General features: G+C 59.0%; 1 protein-coding gene across 3 annotated transcripts in view; it reads right to left on the bottom strand.

Annotated features, from left to right (window-relative positions):
* PRKCD (protein kinase C delta) overlaps positions 1-14020 on the bottom strand; it is a 28918-nt gene extending 14898 nt beyond the window's left edge. For 2 of the 3 annotated variants that reach the window (XM_059939919.1, XM_059939921.1), the window contains exons 1-2: positions 13798-14020; positions 10405-10518 (exon numbers count right to left, since the gene is read on the bottom strand). The gene's annotated coding sequence lies outside the window, so the exon portion shown is untranslated. Of the gene's footprint in view, positions 1-10404; positions 10519-12891; positions 12912-13797 lie in introns of those variants that run through there. The other variant, XM_059939920.1, reaches the window with a different exon arrangement.
* Positions 14021-17282: the final 3262 nt, after the last annotated feature.

The raw sequence follows: 17282 nt of genomic DNA, 5'->3' as shown, positions 1-17282 counted from the left end.
CTGCGAGGACGTGTGAGTGGGTGGCAGGTAGTGGGCACTCAGCCAATGTTGAAGTGGAGAGCGAGCTGCGTGGGCCTGGCTGGGAGCGTGCATAGGAGCCTGGGTGAGTGTCTCAAACTTCTAGGCAAAAGGACATCATGCCCCTCCTGCCACCCTGTGTGGTCTGGGGGTCCAGAATGATCAGCAGGGCCCCTGCACAGCACACACTTGCCATGTGTCTGCATCCGCGTTCCAGGGCCTGACCCCCGGCAGACGTGGCTCAGCCTCATGCTTCCCAATAGGATAACCTCGAGACCCAGGTGGGGCCGTGATGAACTTCCTGAGTGTCTCAGAGGATGAGGGGGCAGGTGGGCAGGGACAAAGGAGGAGCAGCTGTGCTGCAGGGGGCTGGGCTCGTATGGGAGAGGGGGTCAGGGCAGCTCTGGGTGGCAAAATGACAGGCAAGCTGCCTGGGTATAAGATCCTATCACCCACACTGCCTTGGCTGTGGGACTCTGTGGGTCACTTGGCCTGAGTCTCAGTCATCCCCATCCTCCAGATGAGGAACAGTCCCTCGCTGCAGGGTTGTCACGATGATGAGAACTTGGATAGGACGAGAGCCAACACCAACCCCACAGCCTCAGGGCGGGGGCCTCTTACCACTACAACCCGTTCTTGCTTATAGCACCCCTCTTTCATCTGTGCACCTTCCTTCACCGCTTACAAAGTACACGCACACCCCCGCCACATCCACTCCACGCCCCCCCACCCCCACCCCCGTAGCCTGGGAAGATGGTCCTGATAACTGACTCTACCTCTCGGGGAAACCAAGTCTCCAGGAACAGAGCTGCTCATCCTGGAGTAGCAGGTGGGCCCAACACCTACCGGCCAGCTCCTCCTGCACCCTTCCCCCACCTCCCCTCGGGGCCCAGTCCAGGTGGCCCCTGGGCTCCGGGTCACCCAGCAGGAGCCGTCCATGGACCACCCAGGGCTGTGAGGCGGAGACGGGATCATCAGCCTGCCCTCCAGCTCTGCAGCACACTCGGAGCAGTGGCTGTTCACAGTCAGTCAGAAGCCACCAGAGGGAAAACCACAACCACAGCAGGCCCCAGTCCCGGCCCCAAACCTGCACAGCCAGGCCGCAGCGCCGTGAGAGAGAGGACCCACGGGCTGCCCTGGGGCTACTTGGCAGTAACTCTAGGGTTAGGTCACCTAGCTCCAACTACCAAGGACTAAAACTAGAGCATGGGCCCCGGCCAGGTTCTATCACCTCCTCCACCTCAACTGCACCGCCTGGACCCCCAGAGGAAGACAGGCACCACGAGCTGGCATCTTCTTCCATTGATGGCCATGTGACCCTGAAAGAGGTCTTGGGCCCCTGCACACCAGGACCCCCCAGCACAGCAGAGCCAGAGTTGCCCACCTACCTTGCAGAGCATCTGAACACTGGTGGGAAGGCCAGAGGGTAAAGTGACAGCACAAAAGCAAGGTGGGCCAACTATTTATAGCCCATGCAAATTGGCTCAGGCCCACAGGCCCCAAAGGAAGGCCACTGGCTCAACCTCATCCCCACTCTGCAGGGCCACGGAGGTGGCGTGGGTTGGACTCCACACAGGCCTCCATGGGGACCAGCTCCTTGGAGCCAGCTGAGGCCAGCCAGGCCTTTCCCAACCGCCTGTGGGCTCCAAGTCTCTACTCTCCTGCTTCTCCAGCCCACAGCAGAGGCAGCCCCGTGAAGCAGAGAGCTCCGGACTTGGGAGTCAAAGGGCCTGGGTGTGAATCAGTGCCCTCACTTATAAGAAAGATCATCCTTCTCTGAGGCCAACATACACCAGACCAACCTTGTAATGGCATTAGCTCACTTTATCCCTGTGCAGGTCCCAGAGGTGGATATTTTACTGATGAAGAAACAGGATCAGAGAGGCTAAGTGACTTGCCCAAGATCACAGAGCCAGTAAGTGGTAGAAGGAGGATCTGAATCCAGGCCTGCCTGACGTTGCAGCCCACATTCTTCTGGTATGCCACGTCAGGAAGAGGAGATGAAGGGCAAGAGGGGGCAGAGGTAGAGATAGATAAATGTGCAGGGAGCAATACACACAAACACACCCATGAGGACAAAGTAAACAAGAAGAGGGGTGAGGGCACCAGGAGACAGGTCCCCTGTGCTTGACCACCCAACCCCCTCCAGGCTGGTCCTAGGTCTGAACTTGGGGACCCCCCGCTACTGTACAAAGAGGGTGGTACAGACCCCTGAACTGCTACTTTTTCTCCTGACCCAGCTGTTTGGGACAGACTCCAGTTCTTAAAACCTGGGGAAGGTCTGGCTGCATCCCAGCCCCAGGAGATGAGGGCTTGCTGGCCTTGCTCCCCACCCTGCCCTAGACCAACAGCCCAGAGGTACGGAAAGGCAGGGCCAGGCCGGACCAGAACAGGCGGCCCGCTCCTCCAGGGCAGCGGAAACCTTCTCCCAGCCAGTCAGGGGCAGTGGGCAAGGCCGACCTCGAGGTGACCAGTGACTGTGCCAGTTGAAGCTCCTGGGGCGTGGAGGACAAGTATGCACATTACACATCCACGTGTGTGTGCGTGAGTGTGTTCCAGTAAAGGGGGCAGGTGGGGGGCATGGCCTGAGGGGCACTATCAGGAACAAAAACGCATTTTCTCATTTTCCTACAACAATCACATATAACTTGTTGGATAACAATTTTGTTAGAGGTAAAAAATAAAACCCATCAAGCCAAAAATATCTCCCAAGAGATGGGCCTTCAGAAACTGACATGTCCATCTCCTCTTTGTACAGAGCGGGGGAACTGAGGACCGGGTCCTGCAATGAGGGTCCCCTGACCCCCAGATAGGGCCAGGTCCCCTCCACCCTAGTCCTTCCCTGACATTTGATTCTGCCTCACAGGCCACAGGGTGATGCCTGCTGGACAGAGGAGCAAAGCAGGGCCCGAGAAGAGAGGCCTTGGGCAGGCTCTTGGGGAGAGTGTGAGGATGTAGAGGGGGGGCTCCCTCACAAAGTCTGCCCGGGGAACAAGAGGAGGCAGGCTGAGGTCAAGCAAAGCAAGGGTGAGTAGGACCAGCTGAGGCCCCTAGTGGGTCTAGGGTCTGGTTCCCTTGAACAGACCCCTGAGGAGAGGGGGATACACCCCTCCCATGCAACCCTCCCCACACACACCCGCCCAGCCTGGGGCAGCCCCTGCCACCTGCCCACGGAAGGCCACCACCCGCTGCCGGTCAAGGCTGGCGGTGGCAGCAAAGCAAAGTGGGGCAGTGTCGGCCTAGGCCCTCTAGGGACACAGACCCTGCCTGGGGGGAGCTCAAGGTCCGGCCCACATCAGTCTTGAGGGATGAACGCAAGAAGGAGGACACAGGAGGCCCAGGCAGTGGGAGGGAAGGAGAGTGAGAGGCAGTGTGATTGCAGGAGGGAGCAGGGCTGGCCCTGGCAGGGTTGCAACAGGGCAAGGGGGCTGGGCGTGGCAGAAGCTGCCGGGCAGGGCAGGCAGGCGGGTAGCAGCTCAGCTGGGAGGCTGGCTTCCCCAGATGGCCTTCCCAGACAGAAGCAAGTTAAGGAGGCCACAGGGGTTTCACAACCCAGGAAATGGGCTCAGCAAGAACAGGGGGTGGGGGAGGGGAAGAGCTAGCAAGACCCCTCCAAGGCCCTTCCCCCAGGGCCTGTGCCCCAGCCCCCACGTCCTGGGAGAGGGACCAGCCATGGTCTCAGGTCATGGCCAAGTCCCACAGCAGGGGATGCTCCCCAACCCTGCTCTCCCCCAGGACTAGCACCTTATCCCCCAGCCAGACTCCTTCTCAGCCCCTCCCTCGCCCCACACAGACCACCCACTGCCGTGGACTCTCCTCCCCTTCCCCAGTGACCCCTACTACCTGTCACCACTCCCGGTCCCTCCCCAGTCCATTCTTCTCACAGCTCCGAACCTCCTGGACTCCCACTGCCCTTGGAGAAGGCCCATCCCTCAGCCTGGCCCTGGCCTCCCCGCCACCTCACATCTCACCCCTGGCTACTCTGTGAACACATGCCTCACTTTCCAGCTTTTGCACAGGCTGCTCCCTCAGCCAGAATGTCTCCCTGAATTCCTCCATATCCTTACACATTGCTCTGAAGTCCAGCCCTTCCTTCCCCACTTGCCAGGAAACCTCCATCTCACGTGCCCCAGCAGGTACCCTGTGCATGTGTCTGGGATCACACTCAGCAGAGGACCTGGGTGTCTGCCTGTAGCTCAGCCTTGTCAGCTCTGGCGACACATCTGACTGTCCTGGGGACATTCAAAAACCCCACTGCCGGCCGACCCGGCCCACTGATGGGAATCAGAGGTGAGGCCTGGGCAGCACAACTGAACCTTCTGCAACTGTCCTTCCCTCAGAACCAGTGAAACACCTGGCTTTTCCCTCAGGAAAACCCATGCCTGTGGCGACAAGATTCTGCACATGACAGGGTGGGGACTGTAGGTCTCGAAGGCCGAGCCTGGTCCCAGGTCACCCCCAGCCAGCGGGCATCACAGTGACAAGACACACCAGGCCCATGGAACTCACAGCCCCAAAGGGGACAGCCACATAAGTGTGTAATTACAGAGAAGATGACCGCTGCTCAGGCAGCGAGAAGGCCTGGGGTAGAATGGGGGCCGGAGGGGCCTGTCAGCAGGGGCGGTGGGGGGGTGGTTTGCCTTAGGAAGGGCTTCAATCTGAGAGATGCCCAGGGTGCCACGGGCCCACCTGGCCAGAGGGTCTGGAAGGGTAAGGGGGACAGGTCTTGGGACCCTGGCTGTCACTGGCTCACACTCACCCCTGCCGGCCCGTGTTGGGTGTAGGACCTGTGTGGGGCACAGTCCACAGCAGGCACAGGCCTGAGCCACTCAGCTGGCCCTAGGACTGGAGAAGCCCTGGGCTCAGCCAGAGGGAGGGCTCCAGGTACCCCTGAGAGGGGAACAAAAGCCCCTTCATGGCAAGACTGAGGACAAGAGGCCTCTGTGAGGAGCCAGGGTTGGGGGTATGTCAGGGCCTTTCCCAGAATAACCACACGTGTGTGCCCACACGGGCACACCCACCAAACCAAACACAGTTACACGTGGGGAACCCTGATTGCAGTTGGACATACACACACAGCTGTAACCATAGGCACATACACAATCCTATGACAACTCAGTAACGAACACACCGAGAAAGACACCCCTGCTCCCCGGCTCTCACATGTTGACAGACATCCAAGTCCACGCAGATCACACAGGACATTCATACCCTCACGCATTCACCAGCACAGAGAGATCTGTGTGCACACAGGGAGCCATGAGCACACAGGCACATAGACACTCCAGGCTGGCAGAGATCAACTCACAAGCCTGGAAGGACCCACACGTGCCTGACTACGGTCTGCCACCGGAAAGTCCAAACGTAGCTTTTTCTCCTGCAGCCCGTGGGGCACGATAACTGGGGACAGGGGAGGGAAGGGCAGCAGGACATCAGGCAGGCTGGGCCGAGGTGGGCCCGCAGTCCACTCCTCAGCCCCTCTCTGTGCACCTCCTTCTAGAGTCCCTGTGATTTTCCTGATTGTTGACAACAGCCTTTGTATTTGAGAGACGGTGAGATGGCCATCTAAGGCTTTTGCCCTCCATCCCCACAAGGTGAGTAGGGCCTAGATGATGCCTCCCCACTTTAGGGATCAGGAGAAAGCTGGAGAGAGACAGGACCATGGTGTGCCATCCCACGGCGGGCAGTGAACACAGGAACTGGAGAGCAGGGGCTGGTTGTGGGCTGGACAGGTCTGTTCAGATGGGGTCTACCCTGGGTGCCCTGCGAGCTTGGCCAAGGCCCTCTGGCGTCATCTGTGAAAGGGATGATCTTGCCCTGCTCAGGAGGTGGTGCTGAGTGTAGGAGCTGTACCGTCATCCTTATCAGCGCTGTCATCCTCACGCTGGGCCCTCTCCCCACCTACCCCACCGCCCATTTCCAGCTGTCTGATAGCCATAGGGGCCTCCAAACTTCCTTGGATCAGTGGGTAAAGGGGCTCTCTCAAGCCACCCAGCCCTGTGGTACCCTGCTCTGGTCTGCTGCTCTGGAAAGAGACCAGGCTAGGCAAAGACAGCTGAGTCCACTGGCAGACCCCCAGCCAGCTACCGTCTCTCTCAGGACCTCAGTCTCCCTACGTTGACAATGGAGACCTCTCAGCTTCCTCCAGCTCTGATACTGAACGACCCTGCAGTTCTCCTCCTACCTCCTCCCAGCCCCAGCCCACAGCAAGCGGACACCTGCTCCAGCCTCAGGCCTAGGCGACTGGCTGTGCCTGTTTACCCAACACAGCCATAGACAAAATCCAAAGCTTCCGGGGCTGTTGTGAAAACAGCGGCCCAGCCACCACAAGCCTGCCCTCCTGGGCACCCTGGCAGGGACCTTCAAGGGACAGCCACCCCAGCCCTGTACCCAGGGCCTCTCGAACTTCCCCACCAAAGGCCTGCTGAACCCTCTCCTCCCTAGTCCGGGCTTTACGTGTTACCTCTCGACTCTCAGGTTTCACTTTCAGCCCAGACCCTCCCGAACTCCAGGATCCCCAACCTCGCCAAGCTCTGGAGGTGCTCAAACACATCCAAATGAGGCCTACTGATGTTCTCCACGAAGTGCCCCTGGTCTCCTAGCAGCGCCAGCACTCAGGCCAGACACCTGGCGGTCGTTTCCACCTTCCCCTTCTTCCCAGCAGAGCAAGGCTATCACTTCTGCCTCCTGTCCATCCCAAAGTCCTCTCTTCTCTCCATCACCACCCCATCCAGACACCATCGCCTTCTGCAGGCCTGCTCCAGCCTGCTCACTACCCTCCATCCTCTCCTCTGGCCCCCACGGTCCCTCTGCCCCAGGGACTAGGCAGGTCTTTTAAGACAGTAAAGCAAATCTTGTCACCCCCTGCTCAAGTCCCTAGTGTTTCCCATTTCCCTTCTTATGAGCCCAGACCCCTCTCCCCGGCCTCCTGGCCATACCCCACCCTGCTCCTGGGCCCCAACCCCAGCGACCACTTCTGGTTCCCTAAACAGCCACGTTCCTTTCTGCTCAGGAGTCTCTGAGCTCGCTGTTTCGTCTTCCTGCTCCTCCCAAAACACACACTGGCTCTTTCTCATCATTCAGGTCTCAGATGGACACTCCCTGATCTGCCCATTTCACAGGTGAGGTGACTGAGGCTCAAAGCAGTCCAGTCCCTGGCTTGAGTACACAGCCAGTAAATATCAAGCAAGGATCTGAAGCCAGATCTGTCCGACGCCTGCAGAGGTCTTGCTCCTAAACCTTCGATGCCCTCCCTCACACTCCCAGCCGAGGCCCCTGCCCATCTCCAGCCCTCCAGGCTCCTGGCCCCTGCCTACTACACTGCCAGCATTACCATTCAACACCCAAGAACCCCAGCCCCTTGGCCCTGGATAGCGAAAGCCAAAGCTCAGCCCAACCCTCACTGGGCTGACCTTCTGTGTGTCCCTGGGACAGGCAGGTCCCTGCCACCAGCTGCCACATGGCAAGGATGTATGTATGGATGTGTGTAAGGGCATTTCCAGCTCTCCCCACTCCTCCAGCCTCCATCAGCCCCACACGTCCGCCCCCTTGCCCAGCCCAAAGGCCAACTCCAAGGGTCCGAAGGGCAGGCAGGCTGGCGGGAGGGTTCACCAGCTACCCCCTCACCGCCAGCCTCAGCTTTTCCAAGCCCCATGTCCCGCAAGGGGCCAGGGCAGGGGAGGGGCTTTGAGGAGGCCAGAGGGGGCAGCAGGCAGCTGCGGCCTGCCTTTCCCTTCCCTGCATCCGTTTGTCAGGAGATCTATTTTTCTCCCTTTGAAAGAGAGTGAGGGGGAGAAGAGCTGAGTGGGCACAGCTGTTCCACCCTGGAGTTCTTCTCCTCAGAGAACGCAGAACCTATTGAAACAACAGAACCGTCCCCACCCTGCAGCATTGCCGCTGGAGGCAGAATTGAGACCCGGCTTCTCAGCCGCAGCCACTTGGCCCTGTGACACTGGGCCCCTGCCCAGGCCATCAGACAATAATAATCCCATCATCAGTACCACCTGCTGCTCTTCGAACAGTTACCATGAACCGGGTGCTGAGTGCTTTTTACAGCTAGTTTCTACTTCTTACACACGAACAGCGTGCCAGGCACGGTCCTGGCTACTCTGCATACATCATCTGTTGTTTCCAGCACAACCTGGTAAAGGTGGATGCTGTCATGATCTCAGGTGTCAGAGGGAGACACTGAGGCACTGGGTGTCAAAGCCACTTGCCCAGGCCCATTCATACAGCCGCTTAGAGCTGCCTAATCCCAGAGATGCAGCCCAGCTGATGTCACTCACACACAAGGGGCCATCCCTGCCTGAGCTAATGCTCTGAGCCTCAGCTTACAGCTTGGAGGAAAAGAGGAGCTGGGGTCATGGAGGCTGCAGGAGACTCCGTGGCCTCTGCACCCCCAGCCCACTCCTTGAGTTTCTGTCCAGGCCTGGCCAGCCCTGGCCATGGAAAGCCTGGCCGGTCGACCTAATCCACTGGCCAGACACCGCTTCCGGAGGCAAGGCTGGGGTGGAGCAAGCCACAGATGGAGAGCTGGTCAGTCCCACTCTAAAACCACTTCCTGGGCAGCCCAGAGGAAGTGAGCCTCCGGAAACACCTCCGACGATCTCTCCTTGGGCCCAGGCCTTGGAAAGGGCACAGACCGCCCCAGGAGAAGTCCCCTGCCTGCCTCCCAGTCCCCAGGGCCCAGCAACTCCACGTGCACCAGGCATGGACACTGCAGGGAACAGAGGAGCTGACAGGATCCATCACCCGCCTGTGAGCACCTTGGCCCCGTGACCACAGGCAGCCCACTTCCTCCTCTGTGGCAGCAGCCACAAACGGTGCCAGCACAGCTGACATGGCCCCTCCCCTACATTTATCCCCCCTCCCCCCAGTGCCAAGCCCTGGTCAGCCTGGGGGCCTAGCCCAGGCGGGCAGGATAGCTGGTGAATGCCTGGAAAGAGCTCACCTCCCACTGTGGCCCTGTCCCCTGGAGTGCCTGTGGTCACACGGCCACACCTCAAACCTCACCCTCAGTGCCAGATGCAGGCTGAGCTGTGACCCTGACCAAGGACCGCCCCCCCTTCCTGACCCAGAATGGGCACAGTGTGGTATGTGTGGGCAGGCGTCTGAGTGCACGGATGACTGGGTGAGCGTCTGTGTGCGTGTTTGAGCGTGCCTGCGGGTGAGTGCATGTGAACACCTGTGTACGTGCGTGTGCATGTGTGCTGCGTGTGCAGGCACTCGTGGGTCTGCGGGTATGGGTGCCGAATGCGGCTCAGCTTGTCTCCCTGTGTGTGTTTATACGTCTATGCCAGCAAGGTAGGTGAAGTTTGAGAGTAGAAAGTGGGCTGGCTTTAAGGCTAATTAGCTGAACTTAGGGAATGAGGCTCAGTGGTGGGCGGGAATGGCGCCCTGATCTCACACAGCAGAGTCCCCCAGCCAGCCAAGGACACTTCACCTCCTCCCCACCAGGTTTGCAGGGAGGCTGAATAAACAGAAGACTCAGCGTAGACCCTGCCCTTGTTCAGCCCCTCCAGGAAGTGAAAGCCCTGACCTCTTGCCCTCCCCTCAAGGGGGAGCCCGGCCCCCACCATCTATTCACCCCTGAGACCTGTAGGTGCCTGGCAGCCAGTAGGGGTGGGAGTGAGGGGTTCATCTGGGAGGACTCCTGGGGGAAGAACACCTTGGCCACCCTGAGCACCCTCCAGTGCCCCACAGAATCCTGTTCACTGGACTTCGGACACTCAATGGGTAACTCACACTTACCCCTGTAATGCGGGCTGAAGGAGGCAAGTCTGGCCCCAAAGGAGGGAAGTTTAGCTTTATAAGGGGCCTGAGAGAGTGCAGCCTTTCCCAGTAGTCCTTAGAGACTCCCAGCTCACCCTGAATCTGGGGGCTGGGGCTAGGGATTTAGAGCCTCTCCTCTGGCCCCAGAGAGGCTGCAGAAATGGGGGAACTGGGGCGTGGAAGAGAGCTTGTGCCAGGAGCTGGGAGACCTTGCTCCATTCCAGCTCAGTGTCCAACCCCTACAGGGCCCAGGGCAAACCTCAGTTTCCCTTCCTGATGACGAGGACAGCCTGAGGCAGAGAAAGGGGCCAAGGAAAAGCTGATACATCCACTCTCACCCTGGCTCAGACACCACCTCCTCTTGGCACCAAACCACTGGAGGGCCCCAGGCCTCTGAGCTCCAAGGCCAAAGCCTTCCCTGGGCCAGAAGCCAGTTCTAGGCAGGGAGCTCTCAGGGGCAGGGCCAACTGCTACCTGCTCTGGGTGCCTAGCCCCATACCCAGACCAAGGACTCTGTGTGTCCCCCAACTCCAGTCCCAGGGCAGAAGGGGAGGAGCCCAAAGAGGATGGTCATCCCTGTACACTGTCCATCTGCCTAAGAGAACCCCATCTTACCTGGGGATCCCGGCTCCCCTTTGTCTGTAGTCCTGGCTCCTGCTGCCACCACCGCCACACAACCACCACCAGAAGTAGGCCCACTGCCCTCACCTGGGCCAGTTCCTGGCAGACCTGCAGGAACAAGAGAAAACAGATGAGCTGGGAGGCGCCACCAAACAGGCTCTTCCCATCAGTCAGCCCCAGCATGGCTGACACAGGCCCGGCTCAGCCTCGTCTGGTTCTCAGACCTTGGCCTCTGTGGACCTGGCTTTCTCTTCTATGAAATGAGGTATTGGGCTTGACTTTTCCAGGGCACTGGCTATGTGTCCACTCTATGATTGGGGTCGGAACACTATGTCTCAGCCCTTGGAGCATTCCCAGACTACAGATACAACAAGAAAGCTGTCCCTCATCCTCCTGTCTTCAAGAGCCTGCCCTGTGGGCTTGGAGACCTAGGGTGCAATCAGGTACCACCGCTTTGTGGCCTGGGGCAATTCCTCTAAGCCTCAGCTTGTCTCATCTTTAAAGTGGGGAGACTACATCTCCCCAGATGGTACTGAGGCTCCAATGATGTGGTGTGCCAGCTGCTGTGCTGAACTCACACTGGGAGTGCCAAATGAATAGTGACACTTTTTTATTCTTTGTTTTGCACCTTCTAGTTCAGGTGATTCTCACATTACTGTGGTGCCCATTATACAGCTGAAAAAATGGAGGCCCAGAGAGATCCTAGAAGGAAGGAACAGCAAAGGCAACAAGGTGACCTGAGTCTCCTGGCTGAAAGGCCTGAGCACTTTCTCTGCAGGCCAGGCCTCCACAAAAGTTTCTCCTCCCCAGATGTGAGCCGCTCCTCCAGCTGAAGACCCCCATCACCACTCCCTCGGGGCTGAGGCATCCTCGAGCTTTATCTTTTTGTCTGTGCTTTAAGTTATTTCTAATTTTAAACTCCAATTAGCTGTGCCTGCTAAATGGTGTCAGTGGCCTGCGGTCACAGCTTCAAATCACCCCCACCACTCTCTCCCCATCACTGCTGCTGAGACTGGTAGGGGGTATCATGTGGGTTCAACAGGGCTGGATGTAGGTGGGGTCTCTGTCAGCCATCTTCCCTCCACAAGCAGTCTGGTCAAGGGGATGGGAGGGGGCAAAAGATACATCACAGGCAGGAAATTGGGTTGGGACTATCTGGGCTTTTATTAGCTCCAGCTCCCAGGAGAACGGGGACCATACAGTTTGGGGGAGGTGAGTGGTCACCAAACAAGACTTAGCATGTGCTGAGCTTTCACTATGGACCAAGGCTGTGCTAAAGGACCTCTGACACAGGACTTCTGGTCCTCACAACTTTCTCCACCCTGCAAATAAGGAAACTGCCTTAGAGAGGCCTAGTTCCCAGCTCTTGCTCTTAAAAGGCACAGCGCATATTTGAGCCCAAATCTTTCCTGGGTCCAGAGCCCTCGGTCTTAGTCACAACACTGTGACCTCAGGTGTCTGTGAACTTGGGAGAGTGGAGGAAGGTGAGAGATGGAGGCCTTCCCCGTCTCCCCAGGAGCCAGGGCTGGGCCTGAGTGTGTCATGTGCACATCCACACTCTCACGGCCTGCCACATGCATACACATACACACACACACACACCAGGGCTCTCACCTTCCCTCCTGGCACTGCCACCCCAGGGCACAGGCAACACACACCTTGTGGCATCCCCTCCTGCTACTGACACCCACGCCCAAGCACTCTCAGTTCCCCACAATCACAATGACTCCCCAAGCACACATCCTCACAGTTTCATACAGTCAGACTGTGAGTCTCCCACCAGTCATACGCTCAGCCTCGCCCCCAGCCAAACTCCTGTCACATGCCAGATCCCTCATACCACCCTATAGCCAGCCAGGTACAGCTGTCCAAACACCTCCACATCACACACACACATACCCGCACAACTGCCTTCTATCAGCCTGCCCACCACACCCCAGCTCAGTCCACGGCAGGAACGAGGAAACCCAAGGGACCAGTCCCCTCCCTCAGCGACTAGGTCAGCCTGGTCACAGCGGCTCAGTGGCAGAGAACAAGAACATGTAAGTGCACACACATACACACACTTATACAGACACACTCACACATGAGCCTGGTGGGCTGACACTAACACTGCGGGCTGTATGTACTCATGACCACCAAGACATACCCAGTGTACAACACAGGACCCTCCAGGCACATGGGGACACACATCCCAACACACAGAGGGGAGTCCAGTGACAAAGAACATAGTACACACATAGCTGCAGAGGGCACACAGAGCCTCAGGACACTCAAAGAGATATATACACATACACACAGGCAAGTCACACATGTTTAAAAGGACAAACAGGGTCAAGTCCCAGACCTGGTGACAAAGAACACACAAGGAGACACAGATACACAACATACCTACACGACAGATACGGACAACTCAGCAGAAGACAGGGTCCACGCACATAGGGTAGGGGCCAGAGGAGAAAGGAACGTCGCCTCACTCACACCAAATCCTTCTGACCCGGTTCTGGTGGGGGTCTCAGTGGGGCTCTCCCCTCCCTGACAAGGACGAATGGAGGAGTTGGGGAAGTGCGGCAGTTCTGCCGGTGCCCACCTCCTGCGTCTTCACCCCTTCCCTCCTCCGCCTCCTCCCCTCTCCCGGCTGGGCCCCCAAAGGGGTGGCATCTGGACTGGGAAGGGGCCACTGGAAAAGGGGGCTGGGGGGCGTAGGGGTGGGAGGGGAAGGGCAGGGGATAGTGTAGACTGGAGCCACGCCCAGCCCGGAGACAGACAGGGAGAAACACACAGAGACTGAAAGAAGAGAACAAGCGAGGAGGAGGCGCCGCGCCGGCTGGGCAGGGCAGAGTCCCAGCGGCGGGAGGGGAGGCCCAGCGGGCGGCCTGGCCTCAGCCCCGCGGTAGAAAAGAAGAGGCGGCGGACAGGCAGGGGTCGGCGAGCGTGGCCGGGGGCGCCGCTCGCGGAGGACAGGATCTAGGGGGTGGCGGGAGGTAAACTGGGGGTGGGGTGATGGGGCGCAAGCGGGGCGAAGGGCAGCCGGATGGGTACTAGGAAGAGGCGGACAGGGGAACATTGAGAGGGTGGGGACGGATGGACGGACAGAGGGCCCCAGGAATTCGGAAGGGACGGGTGGACCCTCGGAGGCGCTGGGGGCACACGCGGGTAGAGAGGGGCCGGGAGCAGACGGATAAGAGCGCCTCGGCCCCTACCGCTGGACAGAGGGCCAGACAGACGGACGGCGGCACGGAGGCACCGGCGGGTCTCGGAGCGCGGCGGGACTTTCGCCGGCCGCGGCTCAGTTTCGGAAACGGGAACCGGAGCGGGGAGGGAAAGGGAGGGGTGGCGTGCCCTCGGGGCAGCCCGATCCCACGTCCGGGCCCGGCCCTCACTCACCTCCGGGCGCGGGCCAGGCGCCAGGGGTCGCGGTGGCTAGAGTCTGGCTTTCGGCGCGGCTCCCGGGCGCGCGCGCGGATGGGGGTTCGGTGCGCACCCGACCCGGACGGGCCCGGCGGCCGGTGAGGTACCACCCGGGCCTCGGCGCGGCGGGCGAACGCTGGGGGTCGCTCAAGTGATCCCGGGTCCGCAGCCTCTAGCTCCCGCGCAGCAGCACACGGAAGTGCGAGGGGGCGGGGCGGCGCGGCGCGACCTCACCCAGGTGCCGGCCCGGGCCGCGGCCCCGCCCTGGGCCCGCCCCCACGAGGGCCCGCCTCCACCCGCGGCCCCCGGGGGTCTAGCGGCTCGGCTTTCCCTGGCCGGCCACTCAGTGTCTGGGCCTCTCCGCCCGCCCCGGCACCCCTCGCCCCCGCCCGCCATTAGGGCACGTACCAGCCCTCAGAAGGGGCCTCATTTTACGGAGGACGCTGAGGCCGGGGGGTGGGGGGCGATCTCCCCGCCCCACGCCCCGCACAGCGAGCCGGAGAGGCGCCGGAGGGGTTCCCCAGCGCCGGCGCCCGGGACTCCCGGCCCGCCAGCTGGCCCGCGTCGCCGGGCCCTCGCTCTTTCTCTTCCTGTTGGCTGGAGTGCGGACGCGGCCGGGCTCGGTGCCCGCCGCCAGGCCGGCTAGTCCCGGCCCTGTCCCCGGAGACGAGTGGGAAGACTCCAGGGCGGGAGGCTCTAGATGGTCCACCGCTGCTGGTCAAGCGATTCTGGGAGCAGCCCCTACCCCGATCCACCAGTATTCCTCCCTCCTGCCCCTGCTTTTCAGAGTTCCCCATCGCCTCTGGGAGGCTCCTGATCTTCCTTTCCAGACTTAGAACTTGTTGTCTGGCATAACTCATTCATTCATTTCATTCACTGGGTATCCTCTGGGCCTCAAGTCTGGGGAAAGAGTAAGGCCCAGGGAATCCATTCCCTTGCCCCCAAAGATCAGAAAACCAAACCAATGACTCCAATGAAAAGAAACGTCACTTTTCAGAGGAAAAGAAGAGGGTTCCAGTTCCAGGCCTACCTCCTGGGGGACCACCTAGAGGACAGTCTGGACAGCTCTTCCCAGCTGAGACCTAAGGGATGAAAATGGGAGGCAATCCCTGAGGAAGCCTGAGCTGATCAAGGGGCCCACAGCCAACACAGGCCATGGCCAGGACATTAGTCTTCTCAAGGAGCAGGTGGTTGCAGCTGTTAGAGTGGAGTGGGCTTGTGGGGGAAATGGATGGGACAGAGTGGCTGCAGGCAGAGACGGGCTCACAGGGGCAGAGGTGCTGCCATGTTGTTCAGGTGGGAGGACCCTAGGTTGGGGAAGATGGGTGGGAAGAAGGGGTCACACCAAGTGGGTTACAGGGCTGTGGGAGTGGGAGGAAGGGGTGTCCAATGAGACCTCCAGGGATGGAGAGCCTGGCAGAGATGTGAATCCTGAAACTGTTTTAAGTGTGTGTCTGGGGGGGTGGGGTGGGGGGGTGGTCTGGACTGGAAAGAGAAAAACTACAATGATTCTTCCCACAAATGGGAGGCTGGCGGGGGTGGGGCGCGGGCCGGGCGGCTGCTACTCTACATTCCAGAAGGAGGACCTAGTTTGAAAACTGGTTAATGTCTAGGTTCCCAGCACTGGTGCCTGTCCCCTACCCCACTGGGGGAGGCTCTATCCACCAAACTGAACCTTCAGGTCACACTGGACTGTCATTTGGGAAATAGGGCTTATGCCCTACTCCTCACAACCAGTCTTTTGTACACACTGTTCCCTGGGACTGAATGCCATTTCCCACACAGCCCCAAATCTCTACCTCTCTTGGTTGTGTCCATTCAAATGCCACTCCTCCGTGATGCCCAGCTGTGAATCCATGGCACGTCCCTGAGCTAAGGGACTCCATTCATTAGTGTGATTTGTGTCCTCATCCCCACCCCCACCCCATGGCTTCCCTGGGGTTGGGCTGGAGGAAAGGGGAGCAAGGTGAGCTTCAGGTGACTTTTGCTCACCTGGGATCAAGTTTCCCTCCTGGCTCCTCCCTCCAGGTCCACAGTGGCCAGCCTAGCCTCTCCCTCAACATCAACAATAGGCCCAGCCTGTGCCAGGGATCACTGGAGGGAGGGCAATGGAGGGCTGCCTCTTGGGGAGCTCCAGGACCAGCCACCAGAACTTTGCTCCCACACACTGAGGTTCACCTTGGAAAATGGAAAAGAAGAATAATCGCTATCACTGATGGAGCTTCCCCAGTGCCAGGTCCTGTGCTGGGTACTGGATGTGTGCAATCTGATCAGTCCTCAAGGCACTTTAAGGTGAAGGCCACTTTTGGTGATGAGCAAACTGAGTCTCAAGGAGAGATGAAGGCACTTGCCCAAGGATTCACAGCTAGTAAATGGCAGAGGTGGGATTCAAACCAAGGTCCACCTGGCTCCAAAGTCCAGGGGTTCTCAGTCTCAGCACTACTGACCCTTGGGTCAGATGATTCTTTGTTGTGGGGGCTGTTCTGTGCATTGGAGGATGTTTAGCAGCGTCCCTGGCCTCCACCCACTGGATGCCAGTAGCACTCCCCTCCCTTAAGTCGTGACACATAAAAATGTCTCCAAAAAGGGAACCCTCCTACACTGTTGGTGGAAATGTAAATTGGTGCAGCCACTATGGAAAACCGTATGGAGGTTCCTCAAAAAAACTAAAAATAGAGTTGCTATATGAGGCAGCAATCCCATTCCTGGGCATATACCCAGACAAAACTATAATTCGAAAAGATACATGCACCCCTATGTTCATAGCAGCACTATTCACAATAGCCAAGACATGGAAACAACCTAAATGTCCATCGACAGATGAATGCATAAAGAAGAGTGGTACATATATATATAATGGAATATTACTCAGCCATAAAAAAGAATGAAATAATGCTTGGCTGTGTCACATGCTAACCGTATGACCCTGGGCGGGTGACCACACCTCTCTGATCCTGAGTTCTCACCTGTGAAATGGGCTGATGACAAACCATGTTGGTGGTTAAGTGTTGGGCGAGATGATGTGTGTGCAGTTTCAGCCAGGGTGGACACCTGGTGAGGCTCAGCTCACACTGGCCAGGGGCACAGGTAAGGTCACTTTGCCAAGTCACAGGCTGTCAGCCTCAGAAGAGCCCTTGTTAGCCTCTCATGATATGGGGCATAAATCCCCAAGCAGGGCTGGGTCCATAGCGGCCACCCAGAAGTGGTACTTTCCCTTTTCCCCTATCCAGGTTTGCAGCCAAGGAAACAGGCCCATCAGAGTTAGCACTGAGCAGTCTCCAGACTCCTACCCCCAGCATCCACCCAGGGCTGTCCCCCTGCAGGCTCCCTGGAGGGTTAGTCCAGAGGATGGCCAGCCTGACCCCTACAGCTTCTACCCCACCCAGAGGCCATTAACCCTGGGGGCCCTCAAACCCCTCCACAGGAAGGCCAGGACTCAGCCAAGCAACCTGGAAAAGACC

Source organism: Balaenoptera ricei, chromosome 11 (genome assembly GCF_028023285.1).
Source record: "Balaenoptera ricei isolate mBalRic1 chromosome 11, mBalRic1.hap2, whole genome shotgun sequence".
NCBI lineage: Eukaryota > Metazoa > Chordata > Mammalia > Artiodactyla > Balaenopteridae > Balaenoptera > Balaenoptera ricei.
This window is presented reverse-complemented; position numbering and strand designations above follow the sequence as displayed.